This window comes from Pseudophryne corroboree, chromosome 2 (assembly GCF_028390025.1).
Source record: "Pseudophryne corroboree isolate aPseCor3 chromosome 2, aPseCor3.hap2, whole genome shotgun sequence".
NCBI lineage: Eukaryota > Metazoa > Chordata > Amphibia > Anura > Myobatrachidae > Pseudophryne > Pseudophryne corroboree.
This window is the reverse complement of record NC_086445.1, coordinates 314,999,278-315,015,583: the sequence shown is the minus strand read 5'-3', so window position 1 is coordinate 315,015,583 and position 16,306 is coordinate 314,999,278. Positions and strand designations below refer to the sequence as shown.

The following is a 16,306-nucleotide window of genomic DNA, read 5'->3' as shown; positions in this document are numbered from 1 at the left end:
GACAGAAAAAGGAAGAAGAGGACGACCACCCGCAGGGGCGGCCAAAACGCACGGAACCAGAGGAGCCTCAATAAACAAAAAACCTTAGTTTATAATCTGTCCCATAGGAGCCTCTCAGAGGTGGAACAAGCAGTGTTGGAAAAGGGGCTGTCCTTTGTCCCGACAAACCCCTTTAATGACTTTAACTGGCATATTGAATTACATCAATTCTCTCGTAAATTGAGACGCCAGGAATACTTCCAGTCCACCATGAAGGAGCCCCCCTCCCCCTCTCCACTAGATGTCACTCACCAGAACTTTCTGAACCAACGTTCAAAATCCTCTTTTGACCCGGTCTCCACTAATGCATCCATTAGATCATTTACAAGATTGCTGGGAGACTCAGTTAAAAGGTACAACGAAGCCCCAAAACTACCTAAAACGCATTGCAATTTATCAAAAGCGGAATGGGGTGCTCTGAAAACGTTGGGAGACTATCGAGACATAGTGATCCGCCCAGCGGATAAAGGGGGAGGAGTGGTGGTGCTCGATCTGGAGTATTATCTGAACGAGATCTATAGCCAACTAGCTGACGTAGCCACCTATGAGGAACTCCCTTACGATCCTACCGTTGAATACCAGAAAGCACTCTTTTCCGTTCTGGACCAGGCCAAAGCGACTGGTAAGATTACCCCCAAGCTCTATTCAGCACTAAAGCAAGAACATCCGCTGGTACCTATATTCTTCACTGTACCAAAAGTACATAAAAACCTTCAGTCCCCGCCGGGAAGACCCATCATAGCAGCTCGGGACTCCATTTTTCAACCGGTGTCAGTCTTCCTAGATAGCATCCTGCAACCCTTTATTATCAAGCACCAGCACTTTATCAAGGATACAACAAGCTTTATCAACCGGTTGGGTGAAATCAAGCATGTTCCAGAGGACACCTTGATCCGCGTGGTCGACGTGGTGAGTCTATACACCAGTATACCGCATGAGGCAGGTCTATTAGCCATGGAGGAATTCCTAATAAAAGAAAGGATGGAATCTCTTGACCGTACCCTATTTTTGACGCTCCTGCGTATGACTCTGGAGAAGAACTACTTCCTTTTTAACGGCAAGTTTTACCGCCAGAAGACAGGGTGCGCGATGGGGAGCAACGTCTCCCCCTCATTTGCCAACATCTTCATGTTTAAGGAGGAGTTCGAGTCATTTTTCAAAAACAAGTCCACTGCTGACCACATCCTCCTGTTCACACGATTTATAGATGACCTCTTTATCTTGTGGACAGGGGGGGTGGACCAATTCAATTCATTGATGTTTTCTATCAACTCCAGGGCCTCGAGCATTAAGTACACCTACCAGACAAGTACAAATACCTTGAACTATCTGGATGTTCAAGTTACCATCCGTGATGGAATCCTGCACACGGGCCTATTCTGTAAGCCCACCGATAAGAACACCCTGCTCAAAGCAAGCAGTCATCATCCTAAGGCTTTGAAAGAGGGATTACCCCGATCACAGATGATCAGGGTATCGCGGATCACTAGCGATCGCCGCAATCTGGAACAAGAACTAGACCATATGGTTACAAAATTCTTGGAAAGGGGATATGATTATCAACTGCTACTGAAGCATAAAGAAGAAGTTATGCAGATCCCCAGGGAAGCTTTGTTAACCCCTAAGAATCCAGTACAGAAACCAGTTATCATCTTCCCGACCAAATATAATACGTCTAGCCCGGTGGTTCAGAGGGCCACCAAAGCCTTGTGGCCACTAGTGGCCTCGGATCAAGCCCTCCATTCTCTCCGCAACAAAAGACCTATGGTCTGCTACCAACGGGGCAGGAATATCAAAGATAGAGTGGTCCACTCGGACGTCACCGGTTTTCAAGTAGAGGCAAACAGGCAGAGTCGACCTCAAGGTGCTTTTCTAGAAAAGAAACCTGGCTGCTATAAATGCATAAAATGCACAACATGTGAGTACTTGATCACGGGTCCAAACTTTAAGCACCCTCATAGCGAAAGGATCTTTAGTATTAAATACGTTTTAACATGTACAACCACCCACATAATCTATATCATCAAATGCCCCTGTAATCTTCATTATGTGGGAAAATCTATAAGATCCTTCCGGGAAAGAATGGCTCTCCACCGTTCGGCCATCAAGCAAGCGCTACAGGGTAAAGAATCGGATCAACCAGTAGCGAGACACTTCGCACTAGCAGGACACACCATGAAGGATCTACGTTATCTGATTATTGATCATGTCCCCAAACATGTTAGAGGAGGAGATAGGGATGGAAGACTGCTGCAGTTGGAAACTCGGTGGATTTTTAAGTTGGGGACCACTAATCAAAATGGCCTCAACGAAAAATTGAGCTTTAATATCTTTTAATTATGTCGCTGTTAGCATCTCTTTCTTTTTGCCACTATAAGCTGTTCTGCACAGTCCTTCATCTTTAGCCTAGAGGTATCTCCACAAGTCGTTGTGGATAACGCGCAAATGTCTATTGAGTTTGCAATCACTGTGTGATCTAATGTCTTCCTCCGGTGATCAGTCACGGATAGCTCCCCCAGATTATTAGTAGGGACTCAGTGATCCAGACCTTTCGCCCTTCTCTCGATCCTCCTACACGGTTTTGCGGTATTCCAGCCCCTTTAGACTAACAGCAGGGTCGGCAATGCAATTGTTGAGTATAGCTGACTGCATTTAGAATTTGTGGAGATCTCTCCTATGGCTAGCTCTGTTAGTGGTGATAGGGTACTGTCACATTTAATTTTAACACGGTTCACTTTTTCCTACTTCTCTTTTCTTCACATAGTGCCGCAGCCCGGCCGCTCTGCACGCCTGGTTACCATAGCAACCAGACGCGACCACGAAAGACCCGACAGCCGGAAGACAGCAGAGAGGACGGACTGTGTTCCTGGTTGCTACGGCGACCGCACACGACAGCGCTGACGTCAGATACAGGCAGCCGGAAATGGTGCGGGAATCAGCGTGGTCGGGCGGGCGGAAGTCACGGAGGGATATCTCTCTATTTAAGGTATGTTACCACACTGCACACTTGTTATTCACCTTGACAAAGGGGTACATCTGACCCCGAAACGTTGGTTTTTTGCTGAATACACTATTTGCATTTTAAAGTCTCCGAGTGCCGCCTCCTGCTTTCTATTTATGTGGATCTTCCTGGAGGGCACCGGAGCTATCCCAGCAAACGGAGGAGGGAGTGCCGGTCCGTGGGGAACATATATATATATATATATATATATACCTTTATATTACTGATTATGTATGTACAAACGAGGAGACTCATACACCTAGAGTCAATGGGTTCCTGAATTTTCAGCACTTCATTTAAAAAAAAAAAAAAAAAAAAATTTGTCAGGAGCAAGAACTATACAAAATACATCTTATCTTACATCAGAGATGAACACCCAAACATGCCAATGTGTGCTGTGCTTCTGTTGCCGGACTTTTGCTGACCTCCTTATTGCAGACCGCGCAGCTGAAGTGACGTTAGAAGCGGGTGTCAGTTACTAGGTGACAAGTGGATTGGTATACCATCACCAACGTTACAGCACACTGCAATAAAAAAAATACAGAAATTGTTTAAATGCATAATATACAGATGGGTCCATGTTTATCTTGGCCTTTAATAGGATTAACTGAGACTGGGCAGTCGGATTTAGGGGGACATTTACTAAGCAGTGATAAGAGTGGAGAAGCGAGCCAGTGGAGAAGTGGCCCCATCAACCAATCAGCAGCTCTGTATCATTTTATAGTATGGAAATTATAGATGTTACTTCAGTGCTGATTGGTTGCCATGGGCAAGTTCTCCACTGGCTCACTTCTCTGTTCTTAGCACTGCTTAGTCAATGTCCCCCTTAATCCCCTGCTGTAATGACTTAAACCCTGCTGTATTGTTCTCTGTATTGTATTGCAGCTGAGAACAATAGATGAAGGGTTCATGTAATACACCATGGTGTGCCTAGGCGCAGCAAAGAAGCCAAGATAACCGTGGATCTATCTGTAGAACAATAGCAATATCAGGTCCTGACTATACAAAATAACTACATACACAATTATTACAAAAGAGCAATGTGCAAAGTGCTTTGAAAAATGTGGCTATAAAAAGCAGTATTACAGATAATAAGCAAGGGAAACATTTTCATTCAGACCATGAGGTGTGGTATAGAATATCTACAGTGTTTATACAGACAGTCATTAGGTTAACCCCATATGATAGCCATGCATTAGATCGACAGGGTACACAATGTTGACATGACAATGGTCGACACATATTTTTTTTTTTGCTTGTTTGTTTTTTGGGTGTCATTTTGCATGTTTAACCATATCTAAGCACAATCAGCGGAAACATGTACCCTCGCGATCACCATGCTTCAGGCAGAGTGGCTCATTTACCACAGTTTAGTATTCCCAATCAAGGTCCATGTGAATAGTACATCAAACAAAAGTTGGAGAAACGTGAAAAAAAACCAAAACGTGTGGTGACCGTTGCCATGTTGATCTTTTGTACCTGTCGATCGTAAGCACTGTCTACCTTTTACCTATCGACCTTTTGACCATGTCGAACTTAGGTACCTATCGACCTAATGCATGTCGACCCTTTGGAATGAATTGGAGGTGTCCTTAAAGGGATTTTCAAACCATCTGTCATCAGTGAAATTAAAGAGGATAGCCTGTTTTTAAGGGTTCACTTTCACATTTACCTCAGAAAGGAAACAAAAAACGCTTTGGGTATGATATGCCGGCGGTCGGGATCCCGACAGTCAGCATACCGACGTCGGGATGCCAGCAGGGGCGCGAGTGCGACAAAGCCCCTTGCGGGCTTGCTGCACTCGCCACACTGCGGGCTCACTGACTCGCTGCGCTCGCCACAGGTTCTATTCCCACTCTATGTGTGTCGTGGCCACCCACGAGTGGGAATAGCCCCTGTTAGCCGAGATTCTGACTGTAGGCATTGTCAGTGGTTGGGATTCCGACGTTGGTATCCTGACTGCCGGGATCCCGACTGCCGGCAATGTAACCGCATCCCCAAAAAACAGCAAAACACCATAGTGTAGTAATTCCAAAAATACCAAGGCATTCATTCACTATAGTGTGTGATGTTAAGACATTTGCACTAGACATATACTAGTTTCTCAGGAGAATCGTACCAAAAGCTTACAGAAACAGAGAACAAAATAATCTTATAAAGGTATCTTTTATCCGAATCAGCGTGTAGATGGAAAAACTGGTCACCTTTAGGAAAACAGCATAGGTAGAAATGTACCGTACTCAAGCAAGTTAATGCAGATTCCTTCCTATAAAGGTATCTTTACATGTAACACCACGTGATGAATAGAAATACAAGCAGATCACCTTCTTGCCAACATAAGTACACAACGTACCGTACTCACACAACCCAGTGCGTAGTCAATCCTACAGCCGTTTCTTTACGTGCATCCTCATACTTTAAGCGGGTGAAATGATACCTCCAAATGGGGATATATGTCATAGAAGCAAATACTAGCTTCAGTAAAGGTGATATTTATTAAAACAACTAAAAACATATTTACATGCAGGGAAGATGGAATTGGCATATCACCTGAATGACACTTTACAGCCATTTAGAATGCCACTCAAGAAGATAGGGATCCCTAGAACATACAGTGGTAATGGTCAGAGGCTCTCCAAGGCAACGCGTTTCCACTGGTAAACAGTCGTTATCAAGGCAGGAGAGCCACTGGAAAGAAGACATTTATAACCTTACACTTAGTGTGACATCCGGTCGTGGGTACCATGCGGACATCACTTCCAGTAGAGTTGGTTTCGCCAACCGGCTCCACAGGCGCCAGCCAGAAATGGAAGTGATGTGGCATGCACTTCCGCCAACCAGCATTAATGATGACAGCCAGAAAGTGAGGCACACTTCCGCCAACAGGCCCATATGATGACAATCGGAGGCAGGAGCCACATTAGGGACACATTAGGGAAGTCAATCCCATTGCACATCATTATAGATTCTACCTCCGCCAACCGGCCCGCAAATTACCAACTGAAAGTAGAGGTCCCTGTAATTAACAATTCATGTTTAATTTACAGAAGAAAATGTCCACTGGCAATCCTAAAATTAGATAACAACCACATTTTTAATTACAGGGACCTCTACTTCCGCTTGGCAATTTGCGGGCCAGTTAGGTAGAAGCTTATTACATTGGATTTATCTTAGCGTCTGTGCATGTTTAGTAGTGCAGTAAGTGGTGCCCCATACACACATATATATATATATATATATATATACACACACACATAGATAGATAAATAGATAGATATATGTACAGGGGGATGGGTGTATTAGCAACCAATGGTATCACACAACAGTATTCCAGCTAAAAAAAGGATCAGATACCGAGTGTATAAAAATATATATACAATTTATTTATGGCAACAAAAAGGTTAAAAAGATTTTTAAAGAACATACATTTTTTTTTTAAAGAGCATCATTTTTTTCCAAAAACGTATATATAAAAATGCAGTGCTATCAGTGTTTTTTAAGACAAGTAAGATGTCTTATCTTAATCAGTAGTCAGTAAGGGTAGACCAACACGTTTCATCTCTCAGACTTCATCAAGAGGTAAAGACATAATGGGACTGGGTGCATATTTATACCCATAGTAATCAAGTATCTGTTTATGACATCACATCCTGTTAAATAACAGCGCTGTTTGTTAATTGTTCGATACTAACAAAGTGGTCTAGTACATACAGGAACCTTTTCTTGATTAAACACAGTTAAAAATGAGCGTTCCTTGATTCCCGGAGACTGGTTCCAATAGAGCCTGTTTGGGATCACAATCTGTCTTATTATTTTTCACATTGTAGTGACTTGATTATCATACACCAGAAGATATGGAAAAGAAAGAGCAATATTTATGTATGATAATTAAAATGCATTTTATATTCAAGCAGTCACAAATGTATTAGATATATTTATTCATTAGCGAAGGGGAGAGAAAAGACACCCAATAAGGAGTGACTAATAAGCTATGTTAATATTATCAGTGTCATTTAGTAAAGCGCTAGTGCTAATATTTAATTATCAGAACTCTGTGGGGCAATCCACCTTAAGAGCTCATACCCCGCTAGGGTGAGGTGGAAACAAATAATATCATATCCTCATGAACCAGAGGGTTTTATGTTATAATTACGTATGAAATTCATTGTATCTAATGTGTTGTATCATATTTTATGTGAAAGTAATATATTCCTCTGTTCACTAAATATGAATAAATTATTTTAAATCTTATTAATGTTTTTTAAAGTAGAAGTGAATTTATCATAAGGGCATTTAAAAGTATGGCGCCCAAGGGCATTTTAAAGTATGGCGCCCAAGATGGCTGCCTCACCTTTTGTATGCTCCTGATCATCTCCATAAAACAGCTTAAATTCACCACAACTGACCTATGAATCATCATAAATATCCAAGGACTTACCTTGAACTTGTACTACTCTACGCGGACATTTCATCAAAACCAACGGATTGCATTCCTGCGCTGAGATACACACTGGATTGAATCCTGGACTGAATCCTCTGCATATCTCCACTGAGAAATCCTTCAGTTTAGCAGCTGCTGTACTCTGCATTGGACATTACCCAGAAAAGGTACTGTGGATTACAACCTATCTTTGGCTACATCCAGCCCATCACTTAGACATCATCCACCTCTGTTCTCTGAGCAACAAATAACTGACTTATTGCATTAATCTACTAATATCAGTATATTCAGGCTCTGAATTGCTGAAGGCTCACTGTTTAAAATCAGGATCCATTTCCAGGACACGTTATCACTACCCCCACAAAAAAATCTACTTCAAAGGCCTCTCACACTGAGACTTTTCACACCTACACAGTAGGAATTGGCTTCTAACACCTTTCCAAAAGGCTGCCTATCCTAGGATAATTGACTAAATCAGCAGTTATTTTATTTATTACTTGCTTCAAATATACACAATAGGTTATAGCAATAACTTTGTTCATAATCCCATTATAATTTTGGATCACATACCGAATTGGGGGAAAACAAAACACAAAAAGGAAAAAAGAAAAAAAAACAAGAACAAACAAAAGAAAAAACCCACTGCTTTATCTCCCTCTCTCATCATCATATGCAGCTCAAATTTATAGTAATCTGTCATTGATGACCAAATGTATACGTATTGCTCCAGCTTCATTCTTTAACTCCGCCCACCACGTTCTGCAGTTCCTATCACACCATCACAGGCTTCTATTCTCCAATCCCTTGGCATTTTAAAAAGAAAACACAGGCGCATTCGTGGGAAGCGAGCAGGCCGGAAATGTATTTCCCCCGGTAACCATCTAAATCCTTTGCCCACCTGCTCACCCCCATACTCAAAGAACAATCAAATAGAAGTGATACCCAAAAGATGGCCCTGTGTTTGGAAGGACAGAACTGTCAACTCTCACTTTGTGACCCCCATACCCAGAGCTCCTGCACTTAACATAAAGAAAACTGAAGGCCCTCTGGTATGCCCAATCAGGTCAGTCCTTTGTAATGCCAGATCTATAAGAAACAAGACTGCAACAATTGCTGACCTTATTGAATCTGCAGATCTAGCCTGTATTACAGAGACCTGGCTAGATGAAAATGCAGCACCTATATTGGAGGCTGCAGTACCAACAAACTACTCTGTCATCCACAACCCAAGACTGGACCGCAGGGGTGGCGGGGTGGCTATCTGCTTCAAAAAAGAACAAACTTAGGGTCCACCCTATTGAAACTACTCGCTCATTTGAGTGCATTGCTGCCCGGAGTTCGACAGGATTAGGTTTCAGAGTACTTCTCATTTACCGGCCACCTGGAGATGGAAAGATATTTCTACAAGAAATTGCAGACACTGTTGCTGGCCTGGTTCTGGAACATCAAAGATGGCTCATCCTCGGGGATTTCAATGCATGGGTGGATGATGAGCTCTCACGCCTTTGCCAAGACCTCCTGTGCACAATGAATGGTCTGGGCTTCACACAGGTCATTCCCTCTGCCACACATAAAAGTGGTCACACTCTCGACCTTGTCTTTCAGATTGGATTAGAAGTCACTGACCTAAAAATAAACCCAGTCATCTGGTCAGACCACTACTCCCTCTGGTTCTCAGTTGCAACCCCTCAAATAAGATCTCTGCCCGTGGAGTTGACCAGGTATCGTCCAAGGAGGGGTATGACTCCCCAGGCTCTTGCAGCAAATCTGGATCTCTCTGCTATACTGGGTGCCTGTGAAGATCCCTGTTCCCTAGTCCGTTATTATAATAGGGATGTTATGGCTGCAATTGATATTATCGCCCCTGTGCGTTTAAGACCTCGTAAACCACAACGTCAAGCTCCATGGTTCGACAACAGTGTTAGTGAGCTCAAGAAAAGGGGGCGTAGACTGGAAAGACGATGGAGGAAGACTAACCTAGTGGATGATAAAATAAAATTAATAAAGCATAATGAAGAATATCAATCGACAATCACTCGTAAGAAAGCACAGTTCCTGTCAAATGAGATCAAAGCAGCAAACAGGTAGGCCAGCTCAACTTTTCCGCACAGTGGAGATGCTTTGAAAACCAGCATGCCTGCAGACTGATGAGACCCTCTCCCAGGCAAGATGCAACGAGTTTGCAAACTTCTTTGCAGATAAAATATCCACCATCCGGGCTGGAATCTCCACAGTGCCATCAAAGGAGTGCCAAACTACAAAGCCTGCCAATATAATCTACCTGCCTTCATGGACCAGCTTTGATCCAGTGGATGTAAAGGACACTGCTGAAATTGCTCGGATTTTGCGTCCCACCACCTGTGATCTGGACCCAGCCTCAACCAAGCTTCTAATAGGTTGTATGGATATAATTGGTCCTGTCTTTACAAAAATTGTTCAATGCTCTTTGCAGACAGGCATTTTTCCTGAACCCCTAAAGGAAGCAATTGTTAGACCGCTTCTTAAAAAACCTAATTTAGATCCCGACTGCATGACCAACTACAGACCGGTATCAAACCTTCCTTTCCTAGGAAAGGTTATTGAGAAAGTCATGCAAATCAACTGGAAACCCGCCTGACAACCCATGATATTTATGATCCATTTCAATCAGGATTCAGGAGAAGACATAGCACTGAAACAGCCCTGGTGTGTGTGTTAAATGATCTTCTGATGGCAAAAGACAGAGGTGACTGTTCAATATTAATCCTTCTGGATCTCTCGGCAGCATTTGATACCGTGGACTATGGGCTTCTGATTGAGCGACTGGTACATTTCGGTGGTCTGGATGGCACAGTCCTAAGCTGGTTCAAATCATTTCTCACAGGCAGGTCACAGAGAGTATCATCTGGATTATACTCCTCACCACCAGTGCCATTGCCATGTGGTGTCCCACAAGGTTCTATACTATCCCCCATGCTTTTTGCAGTATACATGCTCCCATTGGGCGAAATAATCAGGCGCCATGGCCTGGTCTACCACTGCTATGCAGATGATACACAACTGTACTTGTCTTTTGCTCCGGGCACTGATAACCCAATAGCAACCCTAAATGGCTATCTAGCTGAACTACAGGAGTGGATGAGCACCAGTTGGCTGCGACTGAACCCGGATAAAACAGAGGTCCTTATGATACGACCGCAACATCAAAGGACAAGACTGCAGCATAGCCAACCAACTGGACTTACACTCGGGGATTCAGAATTACAGACCAGTGATCGTGTGCGGAATCTTTGCGTTGTCCTGGATGGTGGCTTGACACTTAAACATCAGATATCAGCTACAATCAAATCCTCATTCTTTCACCTGAGGAACATAGCCAGAATCAAGCACTTAATTCCCTCAGATGATATGCCAAAAGTCATACATGCATTTGTATCATCTCGTTTAGACTACTGTAATGCCCTCTACCTTGGTCTATCAGCAAAAGAATTGCATCGCTTACAGCTGGTGCAAAACACAGCTGCCAGGCTATTAACCAACCAGCCCCATTCCAGCCACATAACACCCATCCTCTACTCCCTTCACTGGCTGCCTGTACGATGGCGAATCATCTTCAAGATTGGCTTACTGAGTTTCAAAGCATTACATTACCAAGGCCCAAGGTACCTGAAACAGCTTCTGACCCCATACTGCCCCACTCGATTACTGCGATCTGTAGATGAAGGACTTTTAGCAGTACCTAGAATCTACCGTAATTCATCTGGGGGTCGAGCTTTTAGTCATGCGGCTCCGACTCTGCGAGAGGCTCCAACTATAGAATCCTTCAAAAGTAGACTCAAGACTTTTCTGTTTACTCAAGCATTTCCATAATGTCCCTTTTAGTATCTTCATGCTTCTGTATTTTATGAAAATGTACTTCATTATTTTCTGTACTATATTATGCTATGTATCTGTTAAGCGCCTTGAGTCCTATTGGAGAAAGAGCACTATATAAATAAAATTATTATTATTATTAATTATTATTATTATTATTATTATTATTATTATTTAGGAGATATCTCCTTATTGTATATCTGGTAGCGCATCTAAGGTATCTTTTTCCTCATATCTATTCTTAATCCTTACTAGCAGGGGACTACCTAAAGGGTGCTGCCATATAGTTCCTAGCGCAGTAAATAGGGTATTGTTGTGTGTGTGTGTGTGTGTGTGTGTGTGTGTGTGTGTGTGTATATATATATATATATATATATATATAAAATATAGACACAGGCTCATCTGGTAGCACTGGAGGAACACTTTTATAACTTGGAAAGGTTGAATCCATCTTGGGAACCCTCTCCAAACCAGATTGACCTAGGTTCTGATTCTTATATTTCACAAGCTGGCTAGGGATGTTCATGATAGATATACAGTTGAGGTTTTGATTTTATTTTCTGCAAAAGATATACCCCTGATGAAGTCTGACTGTGGCAGAGTGGCTCTCTCCCACATTCTGAGGAAGGGGTTAATCACCTGCAGCTCACGGAGGAACCACACCCTTTCCTTAATTAGGACCAGCTAAGTTATAAAAACCAGGCTAGATGAGTTAGTAGTGGGGAATGTGTGGGAGAGGCTGCACCTTTAGCAACTCTCTCTGTCCTGGAGAAATCTGCCCCCTGAAACTGCTGTGAATACTCTGCCTGTTTACACTGCTGTCTTCAAGTATGCTAAATTGTTATTGTGAACTCTTGATAGTAACCTTTGTAAGAAGCTACAGTATTGCAGTGGCTATGCCTGCCAGCTGTAAATAAAAGCTTACTTGTTTGCAATACCTCTGCCTCCCATTGGTCGTCTGGAACTTACCCACTACACTCACCAAGAGACTAAACGCATTGGGTTTTTCTTACTATTGTGATCCCTGATCTTCCTAGCAAGAAGTCGGGAGAGGAAATTTCTGTCAAAATATGGACTGTGTTTTATCAAAATTTCTGACAAAATAAGAACCTTGTTTGCAAAACTTTTATGTGTATGGCTTTATATGAAATTGATTTTTAATAAATATATGAAATTGGAACATGCACCTGATGGCATGGCTGCTCACCATAGCAAAGTTTGAGGGAACCTTGGTAAAGGTCAAAAGTCGTTTATCATCTATATTGACTAGTTGCCTAATGCTAGTAATCCCCGCCAGTCATCAAATATGGAGGTGGTATGTTTGTAGCTAGCTATGATTCGGAGAACTTGGCAAGCTTTTTCCAGCAGGACCATCTGTCTCTGAAATGATGGGTTGTTAAACTGTGCATGTCCTGCTTAAGCAACATAAGGGTGGGTGGGAGGGCCCAAAACAATTCCATCTTGCACCTATTTTTTTTTATTGCATTATGTGCTCTTTGGGGCCTAGTTTTTAAAACTGCCATCCTGTCTGCCACTGCAGTGCCACTCCTAGATGGGCCAGGTGTTTGTGCCGCCCATTTGTGTCGCTTAGCTTAGTCATCCCGTGACCTTGGTGCAACCTTTTCGCCTAAAAACAATATTGTGAGGTGTTCAGAATAGACTGGAAATGAATGTTATTGAGGTTAAAAATACCATAGGATCAAAATTACCCCCAAATTCTGTGAGTTTTAACTGTTTTTATGGTTTTTTTAAAAAATCATCCAGATCCAAAACCAAAACGTGAAAGGATGGTTTTGGAAAAACCAGTCCAGACCCAAAACATGAGCGGGATCCAGATCTAAAACCAAAACACAAAACCCGAAAAGTGTCCGCCGCACATCTCTAGTTTAAACTTTGTAAAAATATTGAGGGCGCACATTCACTATTGTTGTGTATATTTTTCATTAGCTCTAGCTAACAGAGAGCTTAGTGAGAGTAGCAGCTCACCACTCTTTGTAACCTGAAGAGGTATCATAGCACAGAAAGCGATTATTGTTTATATATATATATATATATATATATATATATATATATATATAGTATATACTCTGTTTTAACTGGGGTTTTTTAATGAGACTGAAGGATGTAATTAGGAGTTTAATGTTTTATGTAGTATATGGTGGCCATTAATGCTGTCTGTAGTACTGTATATATCAGCCACTAATGCTGTCTGTAGTATATGGTATCACTAATGCTGTCTGTAATATATGACATCACTAAAGATGGCTGTAGTATATTGTGCCCTCCCCTCTTCTCTTATGCGAATAACCAGGAAGCACAGAAAAGCCGCCCTCCAATTGCTGCAGTGCTGGCATAAAGGTAAGTAAAGACCCGACAGAATCTAAGTCCAACCCATTTACACTTCTCCTGTGCCATCCCATTTCCTAAGTATATAGCATACATTCCACATAGGGTATCAATATTGTTCATGTACAATGCAAAATAGTTTTCAATCAAATCTGGGATTCGTCATACTGATTTGATTGAAGATCACGTATTGGGATCGCATCGGTATCGCAAGGTGGCTAACACCTTGCGATGTCCACTAACTTTCCTTGTGATTTTGACTATATAGTCAAAATCACATGGATAAATGTCACCGTGCGTTTGCACCTTTAAAGTGGACTTACTTATAAGACAATCCTGGCTTCACAGTGCAACACTCATTGATCCACTCAATTAATCAGTCTACAGTATTTTATTTTCAAATTAATCAAATGGGCAGTGAGGGAATTTACATTGTAAACGGATTAGTTTCTAAATGTCCATAAATGTCGTTTTTAGTGAATATTTATTAATCATTACCATGTCTACAATACAGTTAGGTTTTTTTTTTATTGATAACAAGATATAGTTTAGACTAGAGCTCTGATCATCACAGCATGAACATGAAATAACTACAGTATAAGTGACTTCAATGATAATAGAAGTCTATTTTATTCTGCCTGGTATCATTGCCTGGTAAATCTCACCCAGTGAGCCATTTCAGCACTTGAAAAGATATATCCATCATACATTGCAGCTGATATAGAATAATGAGATATGAGGATCATTGATATTTCTGAGTTACATATTTTTACATCAATCTTTGCCAACACCATTTTCTGCTTTCCCAAGTGTATTTAACTGTAAATTCTGTATTATTCCTCAATGTTCAGCAATCTGTCACTATGTGATTGTTTTTATTCCCATTCTTCTATTTAATGAGTTTTTAACAATGAAGATTGTAATGTGATAGAAAGTCTCTGGACAGGTGTATAATCTTTTACACGAGTTATATCCATTCTGAATATATGTTGACCAAAGTAATTACTTGTGGAAGAAATATTCTCATTGTAGGACAATGATGACTGACAGGTGTACCATAATGATAATATATTCTTAATCCTAGGATAAAATACCATTTATCAATTATTATTATTATAAGATCAGCAGTGTAACCCTTAACTTTAAATGTTATTTCTGACATGTGTGATGATCAAAGTAGGGTCATGAATCATTTATATAGTCTTTATTTATCTTACTGATAATGGCATATGAACTTAGAAAACCAGACATTAAATCATGTCCAGTATTTTTAAAAATGCTATATATAGTTAACCAATATAACACTATTGCAATTATTATTATTATGGCATTTTATTTATAAGGCGCTACAAGTGATTCACAGCACCATACGTACGGCAGACATTAGAAAAATACAGTGTACATAGAACTTAACATTACAGTAACAAAAAAACAAAAACAGAGCACAGGTAACAATTAGCAACACAATTCTAAGTACAAACTACAGCTAAGATGTAAGAAAGCAAAGGAGCAGTCAGCGTACTACTAGGGGCAGGCAGCCACTGGAAGAGATAAACAGTAACACAGGTATAGACATTCGCTATGTACAGTAGGATAGAGCAATAATTGAAGTTTGAGAGAAGACGGTTGTAAAAACAGGAGGGAAGAGGGCCCTGCTCCAAGGAGCTCACAATCTAGGGGGTGGGGGGAGACAGACAGGTGACAGGAGGTGCGAGCAAGCAGAACATAGCCTGATGACAGGAAGTAAGTGTGGCATAGATGGCTAAGGCATGTGGCAGTGGGTTGGGAGAGTGGCCTTGAGACTAGGTTATACGGAAGGGTATGCTTTGATACCCAGATGGGTTGTCAGTGCCCGTTTGAAGCTTTGCAAGGTCAGAGATAGTCTAATAGAGCAGGAGAGCTCGTTCCAGTGAAGGGGGGCAGTGCAGGTAAAATCTTGGACTCATGCATGGGATGCAGTGACCAAGGTAGAGGAGTGGCATGGTCACTGGCCAACCAGAGTGGCTGGGAGAGAGTATGTAGGAAGATGAGGTTGTAGATGTAGGGAGAAATGGAGTTAGAGAGGGCCTCTTATGTGAGGGTGAGGAGTTTGAAGAGGATTCTGTAGGGGAATGGGAGGCAGTGCAGGTTTTGTTGAAGGAGAGTGGCAGATTTGGAATGGTGGGAGAGGAAGATAAGTCTACCTGCGGATGGTATGTTGGCTTTAAAGATATGGGGACAGAAGAATAACAGGGTAGGAAAGGGGCACGGGGATAAAATAAAATATTTTGGAGTTGGAGGTAAGTGAATGAGTGAAAACTAAATTAATTTAGGAGGCCACAACATTATTTAGCCAACATTTCCCCGCGTTGGTGTACACTGGCCAGAACTTTGACCAAGGGAGCCAGTTCTGGGCTTGCTACTGGATGGATTTGGAATAAAATTTCACAAAGTGGTAACATTGGATCCTAGAAGATGTACTAGGTGGTTGGGGTCCCAGTAGGACTTCCCATTGGTGTTCGCTGGCCAGAACTTTAACCTGGGGTGCTTGTTCTGGGCCTTCCACTGGATGTACTTGGATGAAAACTTTAATGAACTGTAATAACAGAAATGACCATAATTCAGTGACCTGAAAGAACCATAAATCA

General features: G+C 41.8%; 1 long non-coding RNA gene across 3 annotated transcripts in view; it reads right to left on the bottom strand.

Moving 5' to 3' along the window:
• The window catches only part of LOC135050761 (uncharacterized), a 46,863-nt gene that overhangs the window by 13,978 nt on the left and 16,579 nt on the right, over positions 1-16,306 (bottom strand). For all 3 annotated transcript variants that reach the window (XR_010241794.1, XR_010241795.1, XR_010241793.1), the window contains one exon: positions 3,402-3,564. This is a non-coding gene — a long non-coding RNA (uncharacterized LOC135050761). The remainder of the gene's footprint in view (positions 1-3,401; positions 3,565-16,306) is intronic.